We start from the raw sequence: 27,703 nt of genomic DNA, 5'->3' as shown, positions 1-27,703 counted from the left end.
CGAGGAGTATCGGTGCAAGCAGGGAGTCAGCTGGGAGTCTGGGTTAGCAAAATCTCTCGGGTATGCCGGACAAGTGTCACACCATCCCATGTGACACTAAATGAAATGTAATGTACCCCATCAGACAATTGTAGAAGAGATGGAGTTTTGGAAGCTTTTGTAAAAAAAACATTGGGTGACAAAATATTTATGGATGCTAATGATTTTTATAAGTATTATAGTTGTATCCCATGAATTACTAATGTTGCACTTGAAACTATTTTATGTTTAGGTGTTTATTAATGTTGTTTAGTTATATCACATTTGGTAGAGAAACCATTATCTTAAAATGGCTGCCATTTGTTGTCCTGATCATCTTGCTCCCTCCCAATCAATGTTCCTCTGCGATAAGACACTGACGCAATTGGTTATATTCCTAAGAGAGCATGCACTGTGAATGAAACTTTCAGTGTATTCCTAATGTAACTTTCTGATGGCCTATTAAGGGATGTTACGACATAGGAGTCTTTATTTGAACATGTTTCACATTGTGTACATCTCCGGACTACGCTGTTACTATGGACACTAATAGATTTCTTCTACCTTAGAAATGGGTGTTATAGCCATTTGTGTGACAGTCCTCATTCTGATTTGTCCAATATGGTATTGCTAGTCATGCCATGCTGAATTTGCAGTTTTGCTCATTACTTATGTGTAAAATGCGTATAAAAACACTTGTTTTTGGGGTGAGCCACAGACTTTCTCTATTCTAATAGAGCTGCTGTCAGTGTTCCTTTTGATTCCGACAGAGAGTTTCTCTTTTCTACTAGAGCTGCTGTGGCTTCCTTTGCGATTCTGACAGTTAAATTAAGAACCTTTCCTTTTTCCTCCTAGGGATGCCGACCATCCCACTTATGATTTTTGCTGCTTATTGGGACTTTAAAAATCCAGATTTAAATGTACTCTGTACCCGATCCATAATGGCATATATTTTGCACTTCTCTGTAATGCCTCTATTGAGATTTGTAATAAAAACCCTTTAACTTTTATGATCTTGAACTCAGTACTGGAGTGGTCCCAGTCACTATTTTAATTACTCTGCTACATTGAGATGGGGGCCTGATGTCAATGAGAGTGGTGACTTACAAGATCATGCGTGCCAGAGCTGAGCTGCCAAAGGTAAATATATGGATGACCAAAATATTGGGGTGCAGTACATTATTAGGGCTCGGCTCCCTAGAGTCACAAATATATTGCATAAAATTATAGCAGACTCTACATTTCTGGGAATCGTTAACAATAAATCTGCCACACAGCATTTTCGTTCTGCTGAAAAATGTTAATAAGACGTCCTTTCTGACACTGTGATCTTCTCTTTCAAACGTATTTCATGAGCAGGCTCATCAGTAAAAGGCATAACATCAAAAGGCAAACTACGAATAAAGTCAACAAAGCACGCAGTATTCAGAGGGGCTGTAAAATAATATAATGTACAGGTTTTCAATGGCGTTAAGCAATAAAGTTATAAATGTTAATTGGAAAACATGAAGAACAATGAAAATCATTGCTAAGCAGCAAGGAAATGTTACTTACTACATCTAAGAGTGGAGTGTATTTTTTATCAAAACATTTAAAATAGTACTATGAAAGAAGAAATTGCTTATTAACCAACATCTTTGAAGGTAACTAAAATGTTATCAGATCGATGAAGAAAGAGATTAGTTGTGGTAATTTGAAGTGCACCCATAATATAATAAATTGACACACATGATTTTCAGTGGAGTTCCAGGATTACAAGAAAATATACACAAAACTCAGCTTAGATACAAGTGAGAACCCAAGTGTAAGCTACTGAATCTATTTTTCAGTTTGCAAATTATGTGTTTTACTTGACCTCTGAGCACTGAAATATTTGTAAAATTTACATTTGTAACTGAAAAGTTTGACAACGCAAGGAAAAAAGAACTTGATTAGCTACTCAGAAAGGTAGCAAATGCAGGATCTCTGTATTTTATATGTTGTGAAAAATATTAAGATGTGTTTTTTGCTCGAAACATTTTTCCTGTTCCAAAGAAATAAACGTCTAAGCCACAAATAAAAAAATATTAGACAGGGGTCCGTCACAAGAGGTCAGTGGTTTTAATTTGAACATGTCTGTCTGTACCATGTCAAGTGCAACTGTTTCGCAGTGCTTCAGGCCACAGTGCATTAAACGCTCACTATTGGAATAAAATTTGATAGGCAAGTACCAAGTTCTAAACCTAAGCCGTCCTTTTGGAAATCGGTAAACTTAGTACCATTCAAATGGGTAATAAGACATGCTATTAATAACGTTTAAAAATGGCTGAAGTGTGGTATGAAAAGCTTTAAGTCGATGTTGCCATTGCAATCGGTTACGTATACGTGTTTTCTTAATAAACCTAAAACAGCTTTAGCTAAAACAGTATTACACCACTTGTCTGCAGACAACAGTGTTCACATGACCTACCAAGCTTCACACAGGAACCCTCCAAACACAAATATTATGTATCAAGAAAAATCTAGACAGTGCGGGGCCAGCAGTCCAAATATAGTGTTGGTTGTCTTTTCTTGAAGGCGAGAGTCGAAAACATTGGACTTTCCGCTGCTACAGCAGGCAGCATGGCAGACAAGCGACTTTTCATACCAACCCAGCGAGGAAGAGATGAATGCATAAACGTCAAGGGCCTATGTGGGGGAAGCACACAGGTTGTTACGGAAGTAAAAATGATACAGACCTGTTCGAATTTAAGTGAGCCCGCCTTAGGGAAATCTACCCGCCAGCAGCTATCCAGTTCACATGGGGCACCAGGATCTTCCGGCTACTGACATCAACGAAGCCTCTCGATGGCCTCATAGCCAATAAAAAAGTGGGTAACATTTTTTAGCCTACCTTAACCTACGATACAAGCTCTAAGGCCCCGCAGCCTATGGATAACTCACAATAGCTCATGGCAGCCAATCCCGTAACGTGAACTCCTGTGACCAATCCAAACGAACCATAGTTTTTCCTACCCACGAATATATTATAGCCTTCACGCGATTGGTTGTGTGAACTAAGCGTTCAGTTCACCGTTAGTCATGTAGGGAGAAGACTTGTAGGTGAAAGACTTGTATTGAAAGCGTCTAAACGCGCAACAAATTTATATGTCAAATAGAAAAGTAAGTGTGAACAATACAGCAGTTTTGGTTAAACAACGATTGCCGAACTAAATGCAGAGCGTTCGTCAGAGCAGTTATAAATACCGCTGTTTATTTTCTTGATTTGGTTTGAAGCATAAACAAAGTCCTATAGGGATGTAAAACAACAATCTCGCTTACAATTAGAGACACCATATTTATCTACCGCCTGCAACCTTCTCTATGAATCTTTTAAATGTTTGTTCAAGCTGCGCAAGAGCGCTTTGGGACTTTGGAATCACTTCCAAAAGGGGAGAAGCAATACTGGGGGTAGTCAGTGTAAAGATGGTAAAGCATATCTGCCAAGTTTTGAAGCTGCTTATAAGTGACATTGCCAAGGTTAAAGGACGCTTATGAGTGACATTAACATTCCTTAAGTGTGACACTGTCGGGAGCATGAAAAGGATATTCAGGTCTAAAATCTCAGCTTTTTTTTTTGTTCTACTAAGGACTTTAAACTCAAGCAGTTGTGGTGTTCATGAAATGTTCAGCTAAGGTATTGAATTGACAGTAGTCATGGCGAAGAGCACAACTCCAGTCAGCACGGTCAGGCCATACAGCCTGGCACAGTTGAGTGCAGGTAATGGCTATACTAACTACTAGGCTATAACTACTTGCAAAGTGAAAACATCTGCTTCCTTTCTGAAAACGCACCATTTATCACAGTGTCTAAAACACTCCTGTGCTGTTTTAGGTACCTCAGGCAATGCAAGACAGGAGCTCACTGCTTCCGCCAGCCTCAAACCCTGCAATCACACAGTAGTATCTGATTATGGGTATAATGCATCTTTCCTGCTTCTCTGCCCTTGCTGCTCAGCCAGTGTGGATGTGCTGTGGAATGTTGGTGTGCATGGTGAGGTAATGAAATGAGAGGATGCCTGGATGTGGAGGTTCAGTTGGAGCATGGGCTGAGCAGCAGGGAGGCTGCTCCTGGTGGGGCTGAATATAGATCTATTGAATACAGATCTACTTCTAGACCATCTAAGAACTATGATCAATAAACCTTCATCTTTATTCTACACCTCCGCTACTGGACTTATAAATTTACAACACCCACCCTGCAGCCAACCAGCCCGCCCACTCCCAGTGCTGCTGCTGTTCAGTTTCCTCAAAGTTGGTGCTGGTGACGATATTTACTTTTTGGCTGAACATTGTACAGTCTTGAGAGAGGACTCTTCCTTTCAGCCAGTCCATAACTGGTGAGTGTTCAGCCATGAGTTACGACTTTTGCACGAGTGTGAGATTCTTTCAACTGGGGAAATAATTGTTTCTTGAAATAAAACGTGCCAATCCTGCTACACACTACATGACTGTGCAGGGGTCTACGGTTTAACAAAAATGGGGTGACCCTGTGTCCCTCAGAACCTGGGAATACATTGGTAAAACAAAAAGTGGTTTTGTTGGGTTTGTATCGGTTACTTATCAGCGCACTTAATGTCACATGCGTAATTAAATTCCAAATCAGGATCTGTGGTGATGTGCATTGCGCAACCTGGAACCATCCCATGTCACTGGGAATGTTCCATGTACTGTGTTCCAGCAGAGGCAGTTATTATCTGATCTTGCCATCGACCTGCCTGCTGGGACGGCTCTCCCTTCCTCAATAAACTACACCTTGAAGAATACACTCCCTGTGTCAAGCGACATCCTTTCAGTGGCGACTGAGGACGGGATCAACCCAGCGGTCCTGCCAACTCGACGTCAAAAAGAATCACAGTTTTTTTTTTCTTCTCAGAAGAAAATTCCACAAAACTGTGAGTAAATTTTCGTCTACCTATCTATTCCGGACCGCGCGGGAGAGCCGTACCCATTACAAACACTCATTCATTCAAAAAAAAAAAAAACCCAAGAAACCTCTCCGTTTCCTTTTAAAACGAACTACATCCAAAGGAGCATTTCCTGAATGCACACGCGACTTCCACAACTACTGAACGCTCACGCGAGCGCCGAACACACACGCAACTGCCACATTACTAAACCAAAATAAGCGCTGTTGCCAAAGAAACACCCCCGGAGAGGCACTTAATACGTTATTTATCTCACCGCGTTTCACGGAACCGAAGAGATCTTCTACCAGCGCTGCCTCTTTCGTTATGATGACGCTGCCGAACATCCATTAAATGACGTGACTGCTTCCCGAGCACTTTCAACCAGTCACAGGCACGGCGTGTACTTTGAACCAATCACAAGCACGTCCTAGCATATTGACGTACTTCAAGCCGTGTGGATTCCAAGTATCCATAACGACCGACTTCAACAACGACAGGCAGCGCCAGGCCACTTCATTGTTTGCGCACATCAGAGACTCTTCTGACTTCATCGTTTTCACGCTACATGCTGATTTTTGCGCAATCTACATCTAACATCCATAACGCTGCGCTGACACACACAGCATTCACACGTGTTTGTCAAACTTTTCCTTTCATGTTATGAGAGTACAGCGTTGGTGATTTTAACTGAGTTTATCTTGGAACTTGCACCATACTGCCATCTAGTGACAGAAACTCGAATTTAATTCAACATTTTTTTTTTGTATTTCCTATCTGTGATACACACACAATTAAGCAGTGTATTACCTCTGTGATACACACACAATCTTTGCAGCACATTACTTCTGTGATGTGCACACAGTTTTCGAGGATTAGACTCTGAATGCTTTAAAAGTACATTAATTTTTTTTGCTATTCTCAAACGACGCAATTTAAAAAAAAAAAAAAAAAGAAAACGCATTGCATCTAATTTTTTATGTATCATTCTTAAGCAAATTTATTTTACTCATTAACTTTCTATTTATAGCAATATGCAAAGTGTTACCCCACCTTCACCATTTTTACAAGTACCTGGGGATCCCCCGTTAGAATGGAAGTTATGGATTAGATCTTTTATGGCCTATTTAGGGGCCATCGATGGTCAAAGATATAGACCAGAAAGAAAGAAGAACCTTATGTATTATCATTTGGGGGTCGAAGGTCAAAACGTCTTTGATCATTTACCTCCATATGATCCACCTGAAGGTCAAGATCCTGATGACTTTGAAGTAGCTATAGCAAAATTAGAAAAATACTTTACTAAAACTAAAAACCTAGTAGTACATAGGTATAAGTTCTTCACAAGAACCCAGAAGAGTGATGAAAATATTGACACCTTTATAACTGCTTTAAAAATGTTAGCTGCAAATTGTGAATTTAACAATTTCACATCACAGCTTATTAGAGATCAACTTGTTGCACGTTGCTATTGTAAAGAAATTCAAAAGAAGTTACTGACATGTAAAGACCCATCATTAGATAAGGCAGTAGATATAGCTAAAAGCATAGAAACTTCTATGGACGATGTCAAACAGCTGGAAACCGCTTTGTCCAACACCACAATCTCTGGTGCTGTACCCAATACCACAATCTCTGGTGCTGTTTCTAATTTTCCTGCTACCAGAACTCCTTTCGTGCCGCGTGGCAATTTCAGAAGACCCAATTTACCTAGAGGTGGTAGATTCAGACAATCTGACTCTAGAATGTTCTGCTATAGATGTGGTTCTTCTTCTCATGTTTCTTCTTTTAGGAACTGTCCTGCAGCCAACCAGCAATGTGGACAGTGTGGTAAAATGGGGCATTTTGCTAAGATATGCATGAGAGGTAGGAGAGGAGGCACAAGAGGAAATGTTCGATGTGTCATCAATGATGAGAACTTGTACGAAAACAGTGACAATTTTTCGTATGAAGGTGATCTCTCTCATGAAAACATCATGCATCAAGAGTATGTAGTAGTAGTCACGGATTCTCATGACAAAAGTATTTCTCATGACATTCCTGATCCCGAGGTTGATGTTATCATTGAAGAGGATCACGTTCAGTTGCTAGTCGATACTGGTGCACGCATAACCATTATTTCACAAGATAAATACACCAAATTTTGGCACAACAAAAGTTTATTACCCCCAGACATCCTTACTGTAGCCTTTGAAGGCAGTAGGATTAATTTACTTGGATTTTTCTGGGCCGACATCAAAGTATTAGGAGTAACTATCAAAGGGAAGGTGTATGTGGCCAGAAAAGGAATTAATGTTCTTGGTCTTATTCACCAAGCTGAAATAGGTCTGACTATCAAGCCAGGATTAGCTAATCCAGTTTTCATCGATAAACAGATTAAGGACACTCCTGTTACCACGATCAATAATAACACTTTAGGCACTCATGCGCACAACATTTGGGAACAAAAGTTTAGTAGAATCTTCGAGAACCGTCTCGGAAAAATCACCAACTTTCAGCATACCATCAGGGTGAAAGACAATGTGGTTCCCACCAAGCACAAATTACGCAATGTCCCTTTGAGCATCAGAAGCGATTTGTCTAAACACCTGAAGGCTCTGTGTGATCAAGGGATCATTGAAAAAGTCGAATCTACTCTATGGCTTTCCCCTATTGTCTTAGCCAAGAAGAGGTCTGGAGATTTGAGAATGTGTGTTGACCTACGCACTCTAAATGAAGCTATTTGGGTTGATGGGTTTCCTTTGCCACGAATCGAGGACCTTATTGCCAAAGTAGGGTCATCTTCGTGGTTTACGAAACTCGATCTCAAAGCTGCCTATCATCAGGTAGAATTAAACCCTCAATCTAGACATCTCACTGCCTTCGTCACTCCTGATGGTGTTTTCCAATTTTGTCGTCTTCCTTTTGGGCTGGCATCAGCCGCAGCTGTCTTTCAAAGACTCATATCAGAAATGTTTGCCCATAATCCTACTGTAGTTGTTTTTCAGGATGACATTCTCATCTTTACCAAAACAGAGAGTGAGCACAATCAAGTGATTAATGAAGTTTTCGAAGTTCTCGAGAATAGAGGTCTAACCCTGCAGAAAGCTAAGTGTATTTTCAAGGCCAAAGAAATAGAGTATTTAGGGCATATTATTTCAGAAAAAGGCATAAAACCTAGGCCTGGTTTAGTTAAGAGCATTATTGAGGCACCAGCTCCTCAAAACAGGGAACAATTGTTGTCTTTCCTCGGTTTGTGTGAATTTTATGCAAAATTCATGAAAGATTTCGCAAAAACTACTGAATGTTTCAGGTCCTTACTAAAGAAAGGAGCTGTTTTCGAGTGGTCAGAAGAATGCAAAAAAGGTTTCCAGATTATCAAAGATCATATACTTTCAGCTCCAGCTTTACAGGCATTTGTTGAAGGAAGACAAACTTTTGTCACAGTTGATGCTTGTGAATATGGTTTAGGTGCAGTTCTTTCCCAATATTCAGGCGGGAAGGAATATACAGTCGGCTTTGCCTCCCGTACTCTTCGTCCTGTGGAACGGAAATATTCCATCATTGAAAAAGAACTTCTGGCATGCACATGGAGTGTGGAAAAATTCAAATCATATCTGTGGGGCAGGTCTTTTGTTCTCAGAACAGATCATCGACCTTTAGTTGATATCTTAAATGGAAAAAATGTTAAACGCACGACGGCTCGTTTGGCAAGGTTGTCCACGAAATTACTTGAATTCTCCTTTAGCGTCGAATACATACCTGGGGGAAGGAACAGCAGAGCTGACTGCCTTTCCAGGCTTCCCATAGCTGACAGTGATGAACAAGATTGGGAGACTGAGGTGGAGGAGTGTTTTGTTGCTAATGTTTGTCAAGAACCTATCTCTTTTCTAGAAGATGATTGGATCAAAGCATTGAGTAATGATGTAATTCTTAAAGAAGTTTCCTCTCTCATCAGAAAGGGGTGGCCAAAAGAGAAATGTCTTTCTCCCGATCTCCAAATGTTTTGGAAAATTAACACTGAGCTCTCAATGGAAAATGATGTAATTGTCCGTGGTGACAAGTTGGTCCCTCCATCATGTTTCAGAGAGAAAATTATTTTGGCAGCACATTCTGGCCATCTTGGTGCCACTATTACTAAAAGAAAAGTGAGATCTGATTTCTGGTGGCCAAAAATGGACTCTCAGATAGATGAGATTGTCAGACTATGTCCACGTTGCAGTGCCAGTGACATGGTGTTAGTGTTGGAAGGCCTTGTTGAATCCAGGGTTTCTGTTCCAGGTCGTGCTTGGCAGAAGTTGGGAATGGACTTTCTGGGACCATTCCATGTTCTTCCCAACAACTCCAAATATTTTTTGGTCCTCATTGATCATTTGTCAAGGTGGGTCGAAGTGGAACCAATCAATATACCAAATTCTAAAAGTGTCATTGATTGTTTGAACAATATCTTTTTGAGAGAAGGTTATCCAGAGGAAATATTAACCGATAACGGGGTTCAATTCATCTCTCATGAAATGAACTCTTTTCTGAAGTCGTGCGGTATCAAACACACCAGAACTCCTCTCTATCATCCGCAAAGCAATGGCAAAACTGAAAGGTTCAACAGAGTTATTGTGGAGTGTGTTCAATCTGCGTTCAAATCTAAAAGTTGTGTATTTAAAGCAGTTAATGATCTTGTATGGTCCTATCGCACTTCTCCTCATTCTGCTACCAATTATTCTCCCTTTGAACTCATGAGAGGGAGGAAAGCTTGTTCACAAGTATATCCTTTCTGGATGGTAAGACATTTTCATCAGAGTGGTGACATGAGCAATATGTGGGATGCTGCTCATAGGAAATCCTCTGATGTGTGTTCTAAACAGGTCAGACCTGAAAGGAAAATGTCTCATAACATCCAGATTGGGGATTGGGTCAAAGTTAAAAATCCCGTTTCAGTTAGGAAAGGACTTTCAAAGTTTTTAGATTCTCAACAAGTAGTGGACACTCGCAGGAATGCGGTCAGATTGACCAATGGCAATTGGTGGTGTACTTCTCAAATCGCAAAAGATCCCTCTGGTTTTTCAAGTAATGTCAACTTTAAAAATGTTTCAGAGGGGGATGGGGTTAGGAAAAGTACTAGAATGTCTGTCAGACCTAGCAAGCTACGAGATTATGTTTAACCCTGCTGTACTTTTCATTTGAATTCAACAGGCTGTGTAGTCAGGTTCAACCCTACTGTTTTCCTTATTTACTTTCCTATGATCTGTGTTTTACTTTCTTTGTTATTGATGTTTTGGTGGTTCTCTCTCCAAAGAGGGGAGGTGTGGTGATGTGCATTGCGCAACCTGGAACCATCCCATGTCACTGGGAATGTTCCATGTACTGTGTTCCAGCAGAGGCAGTTATTATCTGATCTTGCCATCGACCTGCCTGCTGGGACGGCTCTCCCTTCCTCAATAAACTACACCTTGAAGAATACACTCCCTGTGTCAAGCGACATCCTTTCAGGATCTCAAACGCCAGACTAAAGAATTAAAGAAAACGTGACTCAATGTTAGTGTCTACTGTTTATGATTGGTCAGAATTGAATCATTCTTATATATTTACATACGTAGTAGATCAAGGCTGTCAACAACGGGTGCAATATTTACACATACATAGTGAACTTGTGACATATGTGCTCAGTGCTCAACAAGTGTTTAATATATGCAGACTGGACAAAACTAATGTACATGGGGGGGACACAAATATATAGGCCAGACACTTATGTAGAACCAATCTCTCTGTTAGCTAATAATGCTTCTTTTAATGTCCAGAGCTTTAGTCAATCTGGGATTTGCGTAGTCGTTGACGTTTCAACCCTTAGTGTGCTCCATTGGGTAGTCACGCTGAGTCTTCATCAGGACGGGGGTGGGGTATGACAGCCTGTGGATTTAATACAGGCGGGTGTTAGGCGTGTAGATTGCTAAGTAGAGAGATACAAATCGGCTAGGGGGGGTAACTCACCCAGAGTAGAACAGACTGGATGCTGGCTACGTGCGCTTCAAATGGCGCCAGGCAGTAGAATCAGGGTGGACCCAGGCTGTGAATTTCTGAAGAATACAAGGGTGTGGGTTTTAAGACCTTGTGTCAACTGGCAGTAATATATACTTGCGAGTGCTGTGGGCGGGCAATGGGCCAGCGAATGCCACGTGTAACATCAGTTGAATGATGTTACTGGGGCAAGCTTACATGCTGTGTCATGTAGTGAATCATGGAGGGGCTGCCAATGCCGACCTACACTCTAGCTCTAGAAGCGCATAATAGTGCAGGGAAGCCAATACTTTTATTCTTTGTAGTTTTCTTTAATTTTTTATTCAGGCGTTTGAGATACTGCTCTGGGGTCTACAGCAAACATGTCTTTTAGATATTAAGTGTGGGTCAGTTCCTGCAGCATAAAGGAATGTGTGCGGACCAGCTGTAATTAAAATGCATTCATGAACGTTTGACGTTTGGGACATCCGAAATTTTTTCAGACAAGGGTGGTAATATCCTATTGCCCATTAGTCCCTCTCCGCCAACAACACTTCATGCAAAGGGCCTGATTATGATGGCGGTCGAACGAGCGTCTGACCACCATCCTGTCAGAAATGAGACTGGCTGACATGGAGTCGGTGGTCTCACCATGCAGATTACGATTCGACCGCCATGGAGACTGTCGGAAACATGCCTCGTATCATTGAGGCTTGTGCTGCGGCCTGATAAAAGGTCTGCAGTACAAGCTCCACTGCCCGAAGGCATGTTTGTAAACATCCCTGCACTATGTTGCAGGCACCATATGGTGCCTGCCACATGGTGCAGGGATGGTGTAGGGATGGTTAGTGGGGCCCCATGGGTGCCCCCAAGGGCTCATATCGGAGGGCCAGGGGGGGAAAGGGGGCCTGCTACAGGCCCCAAAGTCACTTTCCACCTGCCTTTTCATGACAGGTTAAACGCTATGAAACAACTGGTGGAAAAGGTCATTGTAATCCCTGCAATGCCTGCTCAGGCACCGCCACTATTGTAGGGATTGCAGTCCCTTGGGTATGTGGCAGACGGTCTCTCCAGTCACCATTGTAATGCAGCGGGCAGACCTGCAGGGACTGATGGCAGTGGGACCACCACAGATGGCCTGAAGATGCTGGCCCCACCGCCATCGTAATCAGGCCCATAGTTCTTACATCCAGGCAGTGCTACCACAATGAGGCCGGGGGCGACGCGTGGACTGAGAGGCACCACCAGCCCCACTCTCTCTGCCTGTGACGGGTGCGCCATAGCACAAAATAGTTTTTCCCGGTAGTTTCCAGGTCAATTGGCCAATAATCCAATCACTGACTTCTTGTTATTGTCGACACACTAACGGTGCAGTGCGCGATACAACAAACGAAGGCACCCCCCGAATAGATAATCACTCAGCTTGGGTAGACACACCACTCATTGCTCATAGGGAGAATCCCTCTTTGGAGAATGTTGTCAGAGAGTGTGGTGCATGACACGTGGTACCTGTGGCCGCAGAGCTGAATGAGGCTGGAGCCTGGTGCCATTTATGTTCAGTACTCAGTATATGTGAGTGAAGAAACTGAGACTAAGGGCAGCACCATATGCAGGCTAGTGTGTTGGCAACACTGTGTGCACAGCACTTTGCCAGCAGTGCACAGCTCATGTTACTAATACAGCTGCTCCAACATCACAGCTTCTTCCTTGCTGCTCAGGTGGTGTCAGGGATGCTATAATGCATGCCGAAGTATTTCAGGGCCTGATTACAATGTCAGTCGGACCGCATTCCGTAATAATGTCGGAGTCTGTTGGACCGTTGAAGGTCTCTTTGTAAGCAGTCGGCCTGAGCGCTGGATTATGATGTATGCATCGTCTACTCTGACCAACCGCTGAAAGACCGCCGACCCAAATAGCTTTTCCCCAGCTGCCGAGATGGCGGTCGGAGACAAACTGCATCCATAGAGCTGTATAGTGATCTCCGACCACCATCCGGATTACGATGTGGGTTTCCGACGACCTGAGCATGGCGGTCCGACAGGCTGCCTCGAGTAGTCAGAAACAAAGGAAAAGGTGTGAATACTCAGCCAATTTCCCTTCTTCCCGACGGACTCCAGCATGGATCCACTCCTCAGAAGCTGCACCCCAAAGGAGACGGTACCGTAGGTGGCTGAATCAAGGTAAGTCCTCATGTGACATATATCCCCATTAACTGGACTGTGCACATATCGCCACACTCTAGAAATGGGGTACATGGAGCTCAAGGCATGACCCCACATGTGTCAAGCATATGTGTACAACTGCACAAGTTTCCTGTGCGTTTGTACCCACTTGCAGCAACATGTCTGGGGAGCAGAATGGTTGACAGAGCTTTCCCGGCCTTGACGTTCAGAGTCGGACCATGGCAGTGGTGGTCGGACGGGTGGTCAGACCAGCATCGTAATCAGGCCCTTAGTGCAGTGATGCGGACCACTACACTAAAATGTGAGAGAAATTGGGGAGAGGAGTTGGCGTAACGGCTAGGGCGGTCGACCTCGAATCTGGGGAACCGGGTTCAAGTCTCGGCAATGACGCTGAACATCCTGTGATTCTGGGCAAATCACTTAATCTCCCAATGCCTAACACAAATGAATGTGTCCTCATTTAACGCAACTAATGCTATGTAATGCGCTCTGATACCCGATACCTTCGGGTCAAGTTTGCGCTATAAAAAAATGTGTTAGTCTAACCCCTGATGCTTGGTACTTGCCAGGGCTGGTAGGGTTGAATAATAGTTTAGAATATTGCTATGTGATTTCTTGAAATTATGATACTTTTGATCACACGATGCTGACTTTGCAGTTTTCATCTTTTTTATGCTGAAATTGACTATATACCCTACTAAATACGAGGGTAAGCCAGACTCTCTCTGGAGCCTCTAATGGTGATGCCTGATTTTCAATTGATTTGCTATAACTTAGTGTATTTTTCTTGATTTTCCTTTCCTTGTATTTGAGAGCCTTTATGGCAATTGATTTCCATGTGTCTTTACTAAATTAATGAGATTGCTGCTGCATTTGCCCTTTTCTATTTTTTGTTTTGCACTTTACATTTTAAGAACCTGTCATGATTTTCCACATGTCTAATCTTAAACTCCTTTTTGGGTCAATCCCTTGTGACAGAGGACGGGCTCCATCTCACTGATCCCCAGGCTATAGTAGATAGCTTTGCTCAGTATTTTCACACTGTGTATACATCGGTCTCGGACCTCCCGGAGGAGGATTCCCAATTGATGCTTCGCGACTTGCAGCTCCCGTGTTTGTCTAGGGAGGACCGGGATTTTATGGATGGTGACCTCACTGCGGATGAGGTGGCCCAGGCGGTACCCTCTTTAAACTCCGGTAAGGCGTTGGGGCCTAATGGGATCCCAATTGAGCTTTACAAACTTCGACCCGATAGGATTGCTCCCTACCTGCGGCGCATGTTCATTGAAGCCCGGGAGCAGGGGATACTGCCCTATGATCATAGGGTAGCCTCTATAGTGGTTATTCATCAGGAGGGTAAACCAAAATCCTACTGTGCTTCCTATAGACCTATCTCGTTATTAAATGCGGAACCCAAGATCCTGGCTAAGATCCTATCTACGAGATTGATCAAGGTAATCAATGGATTGATACACCCCGATCAATCGGGTTTTATCCCCCATAGGAATACGGCCCTCAATCTGCGTCGGTTGCATGGGGTGCTCGCCAGGGCTCACACCCTGATGGAACCCACTGTAATAGCATCGCTCGATGCAACAATGGCCTTTGATACGATAGAATGGCCTTACCTGTGAGCTGGTCTTCCCTAATTTGGCTTAGGCTCTGGTTTCATCCGCTGGGTCCGCTTGTTGTATACTGAACCCCTTGCCCAAGTAATCGTGAATAACCGGGTCTCGTTGCCATTTAGTCTTGGACGGGGCACCAGGGAAGGTTGCCCCCTTTCTCCCCTTCTGTTCTCACTGGCTATGGAACCGTTGGCTACCTGGATCCGCTGGGAGCCCTCGGTTCGGGGTCTCCAGTGGTCGCCACAGTGGGTGGATAGGATCTCTCTGTATGCTGACGATATCTTACTTTATTTGGCCTCCCCTCGGAGATCCCTTGATACGGTTTGTGATGTGTTGTCCTCCTTCGGAAGGAACTCGGGGCTCTCTATAAATTGGGGTAAATCGCAGTTATTCGTTCTTAGTGGAGACGCCCCGCTTCCCCCGCAAAACTGCCCGATTCAAATAGCTACGGATGGGTTTAAGTATCTGGGGATATTTACCTCCTTGGACCCCGCGATCCAAAATGCTAGAAATCTCCTCCCCCCCCCTTTGGTTCGATTGCGCAGCGATGTGGCCGGCTGGAAGAGACTTCCTCTGTCCCTGCTTGGGCGGGCGACTCTCTTTAAGATGATGTCTTTGCCACGCTTTCTTTATGCCCTACAAAATACGTTAGACGTTGTGCCAGCGAGTTACTTTCGAGAGGTTGAGGAATTACAACGTAGTCTGTTGTGGGAAGGCAGACCCCGGATCGCATTGGCTAAACTGACGCTCCCGTGGTATGACGGCGGGATTGCACTCCCTGACATCAGGCAATACTATTGGGCCTCACAACTAGCAGCCATTAACCTTTGTACTTATGGATCCCCGACTGACCCTGGATACGCAATGGATAGATGGCTTCTCCCTGGGGGTTCCTATAGTCATGCACTGTACACCAGGTCGGCAGGGAGTGGTTTGACAGGACCGACTAGGCATGCGGTATGGATTTGGCGTGATGTTACCAGCTCTTTGGGATGGAGGGACCGCTTGACGCAGTCTACCCCGCTTTTTGACTCCGAAAAGTTGGGCAAGCTTTGGAATACAAAGGACTTTGACAAGTGGGATCTGATTGGGATCTCTACTATCGGTGCGGTTTTGGTTTAAGGGAGGATTAAGACGTTTGAGGAATTGCAAAATGAATATAGATTGGGGACAACGGAGTGCTTTCGTTATGCGCAGGTCAAACATGCGTTGATGGCGGCACTGTCGGCGGAGGCAGACCTCCCCGAGGCGTCTCCTCTTGAGGACAGAATTTTGGATGGCACCTGCCCGAAAAGACCATTTCCTTGATTTGAGGACTGGCAAGCTGCAGTCTCCTCACCGAAGGTGTTCTCAATCCCAGCGCGCCTGCGCCTTGTTCAGCTGAAAATATTGCATAGGGTTTATGTCACGGGACCCCGCCTGGTTCGGATGGGACTATCGGAGACTGGTCTGTGTAGACGAGGTTGCGGCTATGTGGGTACTTTCCTTCACAATATTTGGGAGTGTCGTTCTGTGACCGAGTATTGGAGCGGGATACATGATGTCATGCGAGAGGTTCTGGGAGTTGCTGTTGCCAGAAGCACGGAGATGCCTCCTGAATATTTGGGAACCTACCGATCTAAATGTGGCGCAGACCACATGGGTAACTTTAGGTAATATGATTGCGAAACGATTATATAGCACAGCGATGGGGGGCAGTGAATGTGCCGACTGTTGAAGAATGGATGGAGAACATGAATTGGTGTATGTTCAGAGAAAAAACTGTTTATGTAGCAAGGGGCCGCCCCCGAAGGTGAACACCTGTGTGGGGGCTGTGGAATCTCTATAGGGGGACATTTGTGTGCCACCTGTAGATGCGCCTATTGATATCCCTGCTTCGCTGTGAGAGCTTATGAATATGTATCATGTTTCCCGCTTTTTCCTACCCTCTCCTTTTGTTGGATTGTGAGCCAGATGGGAGAATGTCTCCCCATGTAATGTTATTATTAAAATTTTGTTTTGATGCCTTAAGTTAATAAAACGAAATAGATTAAAAAAAAATGTAATATACACCGACTCCTTTTTAATCTTGGGTATTTTCAATAGTCTCATTCCATCTACCACTTGCCACGTTGTATCATCATATTAATGTTATAGTTTGTCACTGAGACCGTCTTTGTAGTTTACATAATCCTGAACACCCCTTTCCAAGATGGCGGCTACAAACAACCTAGTAAAGTGACGGAGATATATGGACATTCTAGTCCTGCGTTGTGTTCAATTGTACTATACTATCTCAGGAATACGGAATGTATGTTGTGGGGGAAATCAGTAAGATGTCACATCTAGATCTCACTGATCGTATCACTTTGGCATAAAATACGGGCATGGTTAATTAAGAGGAACGGTTTATTAAGAGCAGCAGGATATCAGAAACACTATGTAGCAATATTTCACATTTAGAAATACTCTGGTTGAAACTCTAATATATCTATGTTATTCTCCATATTTTATTTTACATTCTAGGTCTGAGACCTTTGGTAAATACATTGTTTGATATCGGTAACCTGTATATATATATCCGTTCTTCCGCATACACTACAAGATGGCGGCGGTATGGCACTGCATATTATTAAAACTTTTTTGGGGTCTACAGCTGTTCGTGATTAAAGCGAATTAGCTTGGGTATATTAACCCACTCGGCCAAACTGTGTTCAGAGGATGCTAGTCTTCGGGTGGTGAGGATCGTCCCGACTTATTTTGGTGAGTTATTTAATGGAAATGTATGTATTAGCTAGGACCGCTGTTGGTTTTTAGATTAAGGGTAGAGATCGGTTATGAGGAACGCTGCGTCTATTAGGATCTCTGGTGTTGTTAATTTGGGCTTGCTAGGAGTGTGTGTCGGGAACGCTACATTTGTATAAGATATGCTCAGACCTATGCTGGTGCCTAAATACATCAGCTTGGATATGCATTAAGGGTTAAATAAGTACAGTGTCCACATTACCTACTAGCATATCAGCTTTTTATTGGATTGTACGCTTTTAAGGTACGCTTAGACTCTGTCTGGTGCTTAAAATACATTAGCTTGGATAGGCGATAACGGTTAAATAAATACTGCGTCCACGTCACCCACTAGCATATCGGCTTTATATTGGATTATCTCCCACCCTAAAGGTAACATACTCTCAGAGATTGTCCGCGGGGAGACAATGAACCCTCACGGGTTAGTCAGTCTGAGCATTGTCACCCTTAACCACATGACTAAGTTCTTGGAACCCACTATCATTCTATTATTGTTGTTCTTGAAATATGACCTGACGCCTGTGTTTACCTAGTTACTATGTTTTAATATTAGACCTCCTCACTGTTGCAATAGGGAAGACCATTACGGAAATCACTTAATTGCTGTTGTCTTTTAGTCATGACCTACGCCAGTAGTGTCAATCTAGTTATCTTGGTAAACAACCTTTACAACGAAACTTTTACAACGCACTACCATTACAACGCGGTCATTACAACGCAAACCATTACAACGCATTGCGCTGGGGGGCGCTCTAGGATAGGGAATAGGTTAATTTACTATCCAATAACCTTCCCTAGTGTCCACGGGGACTGGAGTTGGAATAGTAAATTAAACTATTCACTATCCAACACCCAAAAGCACTATGCATTGTAATGGATTGCGATGTAAAAACCGCGTTGTAAAGGCAGGCGTTGTAATAGCCTGCGTTGTAACGTCATACATCCGTTATCTTGAATTAATAGTATATACATTCATAGTCCAATATGTTATGTGGTGCACCTGTGCTAATGTGAAAAAATTGCTATATTCCTGTATGGGGATCACACTGTAGCAGTGGGTGTGTTTTCAGTGTGCACACTGTTCTGGATAACTCCACACCATTTATATTATTTAGGGATAGCAGGTCAGGTGCAGATGCTTATGGGGTTCCACTGTTCAGCCTAGTTTTCCTCCTAAAGCCAAATCCAAAAGTGTCTCTACTCTCGTAGCCTGAAGTCCCAGTTCTTCTACCCCCCATGGCCTTTAAAGACACAATCAGTTCAGCAAGCCACCTTTGAAATGCACAGGTCCTCTCTAAATGTTGTTCTATCTGCCATCCTGCCCCGGGAGGTTTGATTACAATCTTTAGTGGGGCCAAGACCCTGCCCTTTGGAATGCAGGTGCCAATTCCACCCCCACTAAACTGTCCTAGAAAGGGCCCTGAGAGTCAGAGGTCCGCAATTTCTTGTGAACCCCTAATTTATGGCCCTCTATCAGGAATGCACAGATGTGGCTTCCCCCCAAGCACCAAGTTGTGAATTAGGAGACAGGCCGCAGGCAGACAAAGCCCAAGCATCAAAATGCTCACTTTCCCAAGCAGGGGGTGGGCTGTACATCCTCTTTGGGTGCACACCAAATTGAATACTGTTGTTGTTATTGATGATTTGGTTGTTTCATTTGTTCGTTTTGGGTACAAACCAGCTGTTACTACATTTTACTTTTGAAAAGTTTTCAGCCCAACACAGCTAACATTGCACCACACTATGTCTTTCGAAGAAATTTTACACTTAACAGACAACAACGCTTCCACTAAGGTATACACTTCCTCGGAAGCACAAGACATCTATGGTCTTATCCGTGAGGTATGGATAATTGGCACTGCTCACAGGCCAGTCACCCAACAACTTCGACAGCTTGAATACCTTATGCGAAGGGAGATAACATAACATGTGTATTTGTAAAGCACACGTTCACCCAGAGGTCTCTTGGCGCTGAATAACAGATGTTCATTGTTACCCAACTCAATGGTACCACGGTTGCACGCTACCATGTTAATTCAATACCATAAAGCCAGCAGGATACCTAGGGGGCTGCGTTTGGCCATTAAACCTATGATGTTCAAAATGAACAAACGATTTATGGACAAGTTGCATGCTGTATTAAATAAGTGCTCCCTTGATCTGATGCTACTTATTGTTGAAGAGCAGTCTTTAGTACTCGTGGGTTTAGAACAGGAGATACAAGAACTTCAAGAAACTCCTTTTCAACGTATGTAATCAGACAATTGGGAGTCTACTTTGAAGGAGATCAACACCAAATTGTATGCATATGCTAAGGAAATTCATGAAGGGAAAGGGCGCAAGTTTAGGAGGGACACCATCGACTATAAACTTGATGAAGTATACTCCTGGGCATAGGGTTTATGCGCAGAAATGGAACTTCAAACAACCTGGAACCACATCCTCAGAAGAGAGTCTAGTATCTATCAGTGACACTCAACTCACTCGTGCACCTGTTCCTTCCCATGCTGCTTCTGCAACAAGTAATGTGATCCCATGTACTAACTCTACCCCAAGGTTTATTTTTTAGACACCAGCCCCGCCGCCAACAACCCACCAACAGGTTCAGGAACGGTTCAGACCAACAGAGAAAAACCCGTAGAGGCCACAAATTTAGAAAAGCCAGCCTGGACAGGCAGGAGACAAAAGAAACAACGTGATCAATATTTCTTCAAATTCACTGATGCAAGCCCTGGTGGCTGTGCTGGACAAGGGAACCTCTTTTGTGCCAACTTTTCACACTATGGTACAAAAGGGGGTGGTGATGGATGGAGCATCTGAACCAATCAAACACTCACACCCAGTCAACAGATCTGGGTTTAATCCATCACCGTTCTTTAGCCCACTCTGCCACCCCAGTTCAGACATGGCCATATACAAATCAGTCTGACCCTGTGCCTCATGGGAACAGTCCAGCCGGAACTGCCAAGCCATGCCTTCCCTGGACCGGAAACAAGCTTCCGAGGACCGGTTTCTGGCATTTCAGCCGTCTTCAGCCCGGCTTGCTTGAATCCAGTGGCAAAGTGAGCAAGGGACTCACGTCTGAGCATACCCTGCCAACTTATGGCGAACAAAGTGGTACAAAAGGGGGTGGTGATGGACGGAGCATCTGAACCAATCAAACACACCCAGTCAACAGATCTGGGTTTAATCCATCACCGTTCTTTAGCCCACTCTGCCACCCCAGTTCCGACATGGCCATATGCAAATCAGTATGATCCTGTGCCTCATGGGAACAGTCCAGCCCGAACTGCCAAGCCATGCCTTCCCTGGACCGGAAACAAGCTTCCGAGGACCGGTTTCTGGCATTTCAGCCGTCTTCAGCGCGGCTTGCTTGAATCCAGTGGCAAAGTGAGCAAGGGACTCACGTCTGAGCATACCCTGCCAACTTATAGCGAACAAAGTGGTACAAAAGGGGGTGGTGATGGACGGAGCATCTGAACCAATCAAACACTCACACCCAGTCAACAGATCTGGGTTTAATCCATCACAGTTCTTTAGCCCACTCTGCCACCCCACTTCAGACAAGGCCATATGCAAATCAGTCTGACCCTGTGCCTCTTGGGAACAGTCCAGCCCGAACTGCCAAGCCATGCCTTCCCTGGACCGGAAACAAGCTTCCGAGGACCGGTTTCTGGCATTTCAGCCGTCTTCAGCCCGGCTTGCTTGAATCCAGTGGCAAAGTGAGCAAGGGACTCACGTCTGAGCATACCCTGCCAACTTATGGCAAACAAAGTGGTACAAAAGGGGGTGGTGATGGACGGAGCATCTGAACCAATCAAACACTCACACCCAGTCAACAGATCTGGGTTTAATCCATCACAGTTCTTTAGCCCACTCTGTCACCCCACTTCAGGCATGGCCATATGCAAATCAGTCTGACCCGGTGCCTCATGGGACCAGTCCAGCCCGAACTGCCAAGCCGTGCCTTCCCTGGACCGGAAACAAGCTTCCAAGGACCGGTTTCTGGCATTTCAGCCGTCTTCAGCCCGGCTTGCTTGAATCCAGTGGCAAAGTGAGCAAGGGACTCACGTCTGAGCATACCCAGCCAACTTATGGTGAACAAAGTGGTACAAAAGGGGGTGGTAATGGACGGAGCATCTGAACCAATCAAACACTCACACCCAGTCAACAGATCTAGGTTTAATCCATCACCGTTCTTTAGCCCATTCTGCCACCCCACTTCAGACATGGCCATATGCAAATCAGTCTGACCCTGTGCCTCATGGGAATAGTCCAGCCCGAACTGCCAAGCCATGCCTTCCCTGGACCGGAAACAAGCTTCCGAGGACCGGTTTCTGGCATTTCAGCCGTCTTCAGCCCAGCTTGCTTGAATCCAGTGGCAAAGTGAGCAAGGAACTCACGTCTGAGCATACCCTGCCAACTTATGGTGAACAAAGTGGTACAAAAGGGGGTGGTGATGGACGGAGCATCTGAACCAATCAAACACTCACACCCAGTCAACAGATCTGGGTTTAATCCATCACCGTTCTTTAGCCCACTCTGCCACCCCACTTCAGACATGGTCATATGCAAATCAGTCTGACCCTGGGCATCCCTCTTGCCGCTGGTACCCTCACGAACTACACTTTAGCACCCTGGGCAGAGTCTGGTGTCACTACAGTTGCAGACCTCTTTGGCCACGAGCTCCTAATGAACCATGACACGTTCACACATGAGACAGGCGCCCCACAGCGTTTATTTTTAACCCACGCTGCTCTGCTGCACTACATTAAGAGGCACTGGGCACCACAGGGCCGAGAGCCAGACCAAAATGAGCTAGTAAAGATGGTGCATTATATGGGGAGAGGACGACACCTGGTCCACTGGATATATCACGGGATCAGTGCCCACATCAGGCTACGCCTGGATCCGCTACGGGTTATATGGACGGAAGAGATAGGTAGGGTACTATCTGATATTGAATGGGCGAAGATTCTGGAACACCCCGAAAAGGTGTCCCGAAACTCGAGATTCAAGTTCATTCAAACTATGATACTGCACCGCGCCTATCTGGCTCCTGACTGGCTGGATAAAATGTTCCCCCAGACACAACACTCATGCTTGAGATGTCGCGCCCCGGGAGCGGGGTTACTACATATGCTGTGGACATGCCCCAACTTCTTAGGCTATTGGGTTCGGGTTAGAGAGGTCACGGAAACAGCGACGCACCTTCGGCTGCATGATACAGTGGAGGAATGCATACTAGGATTACACAAGCGCAGGTCTAAATATAAGGTACAATTTCGATTCATCGACCTGGCGCTACTCCTGGCTCGTAGGAACATCACAATGCGGTGGAAATCCAACAAGCCCCCTGAGATATACAGTTGGCACACGGAAATGGTAAAATGGGGTAGTGCAGAAGGCGCGGCACTGCGTACAGAGGAGGCAAGGGGGTTGCGTAAACTACCGATAGCCTTGGAATGGGAGACTATGTTAGAAGCGTTCAAGTCAGGGGAGCCTGATGTGTTAATTTGATGTCTGCCATGTATGTGTAATAGATACTGCACTTTGCCCAATACCTGGATATTTATGGAAACATGTAGTTGAGCGATGCATATATGTATATTAACTGAATGGTGGACAGGGTGCAAATGTACTGACGCGGATGACGCTCTTTGTAAAGTGACCACAGTTCAATGGGGTGGGGGGAGGGTATGTTCAGGGGTGTTTCCTTCTATATGATTACCTGCCAGGGACCACGGATATGTACTTTATTGTTGACGTATAACACTGTATACATTTATGACATGTCGTGAACTTTACGGGAACTTTTCGCTGGATTGCACACGGAAATTTAAAATCAATAAAATATGTTTTAAAAAAAAAAGGAGGTAGAGGATTTGTTGATAACTCAAACATGAATATGAGCATTAGTGACTTGAAAAAAGCTCCATATACCGTATTTGTAGCAAGGTTGTGCATTGGTAATAAGATTGTACACTGAATCCTAACATAGTTCAGAATTGTGATCAGATGAATTCTCTGAAGAGGAATATGATGTCTCAGAGTAGGGTGATTCAGTCAGTAGCCCCAGCTCAACTGACCTCTGTACAGAATATTCATAATAAGAGACAGAACCATGGAGAATTTCCCCGATGCCCCAATGAAGCGCCAAAAAGTGAAATAAAGGATTTATTATAATTTTCAGAATGTCCCTATATTTCTGCAGAACCCTTTGGTAATCAATGACAGTGTGTAGGAAAGTACGATCTGCTTTCACTTTTTGCTGGTGTCATTATGTTTTACTGACTAGTCTGACTAGGATCCTGCTAATCTGGACTCCAGTCTCTATGCTTCTTCCCTAAATTGGACATGGTGAGTACTTAGGTACTCTCCAGATTGGCTACTTGTGTACCCTGATACGTCCCTCGTATATGGTATTAAGGTACCCAGGGCATAGGTACACTAGCGGTCTCCTATGGGCTGAAGCATGTATTATGCCCCCCACGAGAGACCACTCAAATTGTGACTACAGGCCTGCCATTGCAACCTGTGTAATCTGGTGCTAGCATTACTTCCGGCAGATATAAGGTTCCTGATATCAGGGGTCACAGCACTTAAAATCTATAAGTTACCCCTAAGGCAGGCCTTTCAATCCTGAAGCCAGGGTGCTCAGTTCCAAGTGTGAGTGTGCCCCTGCATGACCAGTACACTTCTACAACCTTCGGAGTCCATTCTCCCGGGTTGTTAGTGCATCAGCTATTAAGATACATAGAGTGGCCATGCGTCATTATGCGATGACCATCTCCAAACTGGCTGCAATTAACCCTGTCGTGTTTGGTAGCAAGCATGTTAGAATTATACCTTGACACGGTAAACAGTGTGGGAGGTATGATTCCATGCATGGGAATCATCCCTCCACAACGTTAATCGTGTGGGAGGTATGATTCCATGCACTGTAAAGCTCATCCGGGAGGCACTCAGTACTTCCCCGTACCAGTCTCCTAGACCTGGACAGCAAACTATGGCTGCTGCTGACCAGAGACAGGATTCTGCCCTCCTGATGATGAGCCAAGCTTGAGAAGAGGAAGGCAGGACAGTAAGTATTCTGTCACAGGGAGGTTTGACCACCTCCCAGACAGGACATAGTGCATTGGGACAGGGTGGGGGCACATGCCAGTGCCACACAGACTACTTGAAGGGCATATTTGGTGCCCTCCTTGCATAATCCAGTCCAGGGAGCCGTTGGCTCCAGCAAAGGTGCGAAAATGGACAAAGGACATGGGAGTATCCTCCCCATTGTTCAACCCCTCCTCTGGGAGGGACCCCTGAATTGTTCCAACCCTTTCCTTAGGGTACTTAAGGGCTTACTTCTGGGTGGGTCCCTAGATTTGTCATGGGGAAAAATTCAGCTCACATACCACTTCAGCTTCAACTGTCTGGGCACTCTGAACCTCGCTGAACTTCACGTTGGGAACCTAGACTGCAAGTCTGCTGCAAAGTCTGTTCCTGTACTCCATAAATATTCTTCACAGGGCCTGTGGACATCCAAGACATCTAAAGAAATCTCCCTTGGAGTGAAGGAGTCACTCCCCTGCATCTGCAGACACAGCAACACAGCTGACTATAATGCGGATCCTGGACTCCACGGACTCCAAAAAGCTCAGTAACACAGGTGGTGGTTCTGCAACTCCCTCGATGCCTGCACTGTCTTTTCACCGAGTTTGAGTCCAGTATCACTCGTAGGAACCGCTCGAACAGAACCCCTGTGAACCGCATCCACTTGCCGTTGCCAAGGCTTGTTGACTCTCTCCTTCAGAGATCTTCGGGCTCCAAGAAACTACTGTCCCACGCATTTACTGCAGCCAAGATCTTCACTGCATCACATCCTCTGCACTGTGGGCCTTCATCTTTTGGTGAGCTGCTTGAGGTCCTCTTGCCACTCCTGTGCCTTCTGCCCATGGGTCCTCTTGAGGGTCTTCTTTGGCTCCAGTAGGCTCTCCTGCTTCTTGCTCGGGGCATGCTCTGATTTACCTGCTTGTGGTGAGTCACTTGGACCTAGCTGGTCCCTACATTGTACCTTTTTCTTCAACTATGTTGGTTGCCATTGCCAAGGCTTGTTGGTGCCCCTGCCGGACACTGACCGCTTGGCTCTTGACATCCGATGTGGGACAGCTCGTGCACGGCTCCCGGTCCTCCTCTGTGTTGCCTTGTCCATACAGCTGCAACTTCAAGGGCACCGTCAACTCTCCTGCATCTCCGACATCGGTGGGCATTCGTCTTCCGTGCCTCCTGGTCACTTCTCAGTAGCATAGACTCTGTCCCCTCTGCTTGCAGGTACCTTTAATCCAACTTTGGGTTCCACCGGACACTTTCACTGGATGTATGACGTTATAACGCATACTATTACAACGCATGCTTTTACAACGCAACTTTTACAACGCAGGATCCATTACAACGAATACCATTACAACACATTTTTTTACTACGCATATACCTTTACAACGCATACCATTACCACGTAAGTATAGGTAAGTATATAATTTTTTTTTTAAATGTAAGTTATTAAATTTAATATATTTTTATTTTGTTTTTTATTTCAATTTAATTTAATTTTTTTAATGTAATTTAATTTTTAAAAATACCCCTTTACCCAAAAACCCAAACCTAGCCCTGAACCCTAAAAATACCCCTTTACCCAAAAACCCAAACCTAGCCCTGAACCCTAAAAATACCCCTTTACCCAAAAACCCAAACCTAGCCCTGAACCCTAAAAATACCCCTTTACCCAAAAACCCATACCTAACACTGAACCCTAAAAATACCCCTTTACCCAAAAACCCAAACCTAGCCCTGAACCCTAAAAATACCCCTTTACCCAAAAACCCATACCTAGCCCTGAACCCTAAAAATACCCCTTTACCCAAAAACCCATACCTAGCCCTGAACCCTAAAAATACCCCTTTACCCAAAAACCCAAACCTAGCCCTGAACCCTAAAAATACCCCTTTACCCCAAAACCCAAACGTAGCCCTGAACCCTAAAAATACCCCTTTACCCAAAAACCCATACCTAGCCCTGAACCCTAAAAATACCCCTTTACCCAAAAAACCGAACCTAGCCCTGAACCCTAAAAATACCCCTTTACCCAAAAACCCGAACCTAGCCCTGAACCCTAAAAATACCCCTTTACCCAAAAACCCATACCTAGCCCTGAACCCTAAAAATACCCCTTTACCCAAAAACCCAAACTTAGCCCTGAACCCTAAAAATACCCCTTTACCCAAAAACCCATACCTAGCCCTGAACCCTAAAAATACACCTTTACCCAAAAACCCAAACCTAGCCCTGAACCCTAAAAATACCCCTTTACTCAAAAACCCATACCTAGCCCTGAACCCTAAAAATACCCCTTTACCCAAAAACCCAAACCTAGCCCTGAACCCTAAAAATACCCCTTTACCCAAAAACCCATACCTAGCCCTGAACCCTAAAAATACCCCTTTACCCAAAAACTCAAACCTAGCCCTGAACCCTAAAAATACCCCTTTACCCAAAAACCCAAACCTAGCCCTGAACCCTAAAAATACCCCTTTACCCAAAAACCCATACCTAGCCCTGAACCCTAAAAATACCCCTTTACCCAAAAACCCAAACCTAGCCCTGAACCCTAAAAATACCCCTTTACCCAAAAACCCATACCTAGCCCTGAACCCTAAAAATACCCCTTTACCCAAAAAACCTACTTACCTATACTTACGTTGTAATGGTATGCGTTGTAAAGGTATATGCGTTGTAAAAAAATGCGTTGTAACGGTATTCGTTGTAATGGATCATGCGTTGTAAAAATTGCGTTGTAAAAGCATGCGTTATAAAAGTTGCGTTGTAACGGGTGCATACCACTTTCACTTTCTTCGCCAGCGGCATCTTTTCTGAAGTTCTACATTGTGGTCTATGGCGGTTTCCGACGTCACTTCGTACCTATGCACCCTGCTTCCCTGGGGTAGGTATCCTGGTTCCTGGGGTATCCACGGGTGGGGTGACTCTCCAACCTTCCATCCTCCACGGTGTTTCTTCAGGATCTGCTGGGAAGGGTTCTTCTTCTTTGTATTGTGACACGACTTACCTATCGACTAACATTGAGCAAATCGATGTGTTCCCACTCTGCGCACGACCTCTGTGGGGGTTCCCAGATACTCTCCTTGGGTGGTTT

At 44.6% G+C, this 27,703-nt stretch overlaps 1 protein-coding gene across 3 annotated transcripts in view; it reads right to left on the bottom strand.

Annotated features, from left to right (window-relative positions):
• Positions 1 to 27,703, bottom strand: part of NUP107 (nucleoporin 107) — a 547,946-nt gene that overhangs the window by 469,762 nt on the left and 50,481 nt on the right. Inside the window, exon 1 of one of the 3 annotated variants that reach the window (XM_078676632.1) lies at positions 2,736 to 2,869. The exons of 1 other annotated variant lie outside the window; for it this stretch is intronic. The gene's annotated coding sequence lies outside the window, so the exon portion shown is untranslated. Of the gene's footprint in view, positions 1 to 2,467; positions 2,665 to 2,735; positions 2,870 to 27,703 lie in introns of those variants that run through there. One more of the 3 variants, XM_078676648.1, reaches the window with a different exon arrangement.

Source organism: Lissotriton helveticus, chromosome 1_1 (genome assembly GCF_964261635.1).
Source record: "Lissotriton helveticus chromosome 1_1, aLisHel1.1, whole genome shotgun sequence".
Taxonomy (NCBI): Eukaryota; Metazoa; Chordata; class Amphibia; order Caudata; family Salamandridae; genus Lissotriton; species Lissotriton helveticus.
Note: the sequence above shows the minus strand (reverse complement) of the source record. Positions and strands in the feature narration are given on the sequence as shown.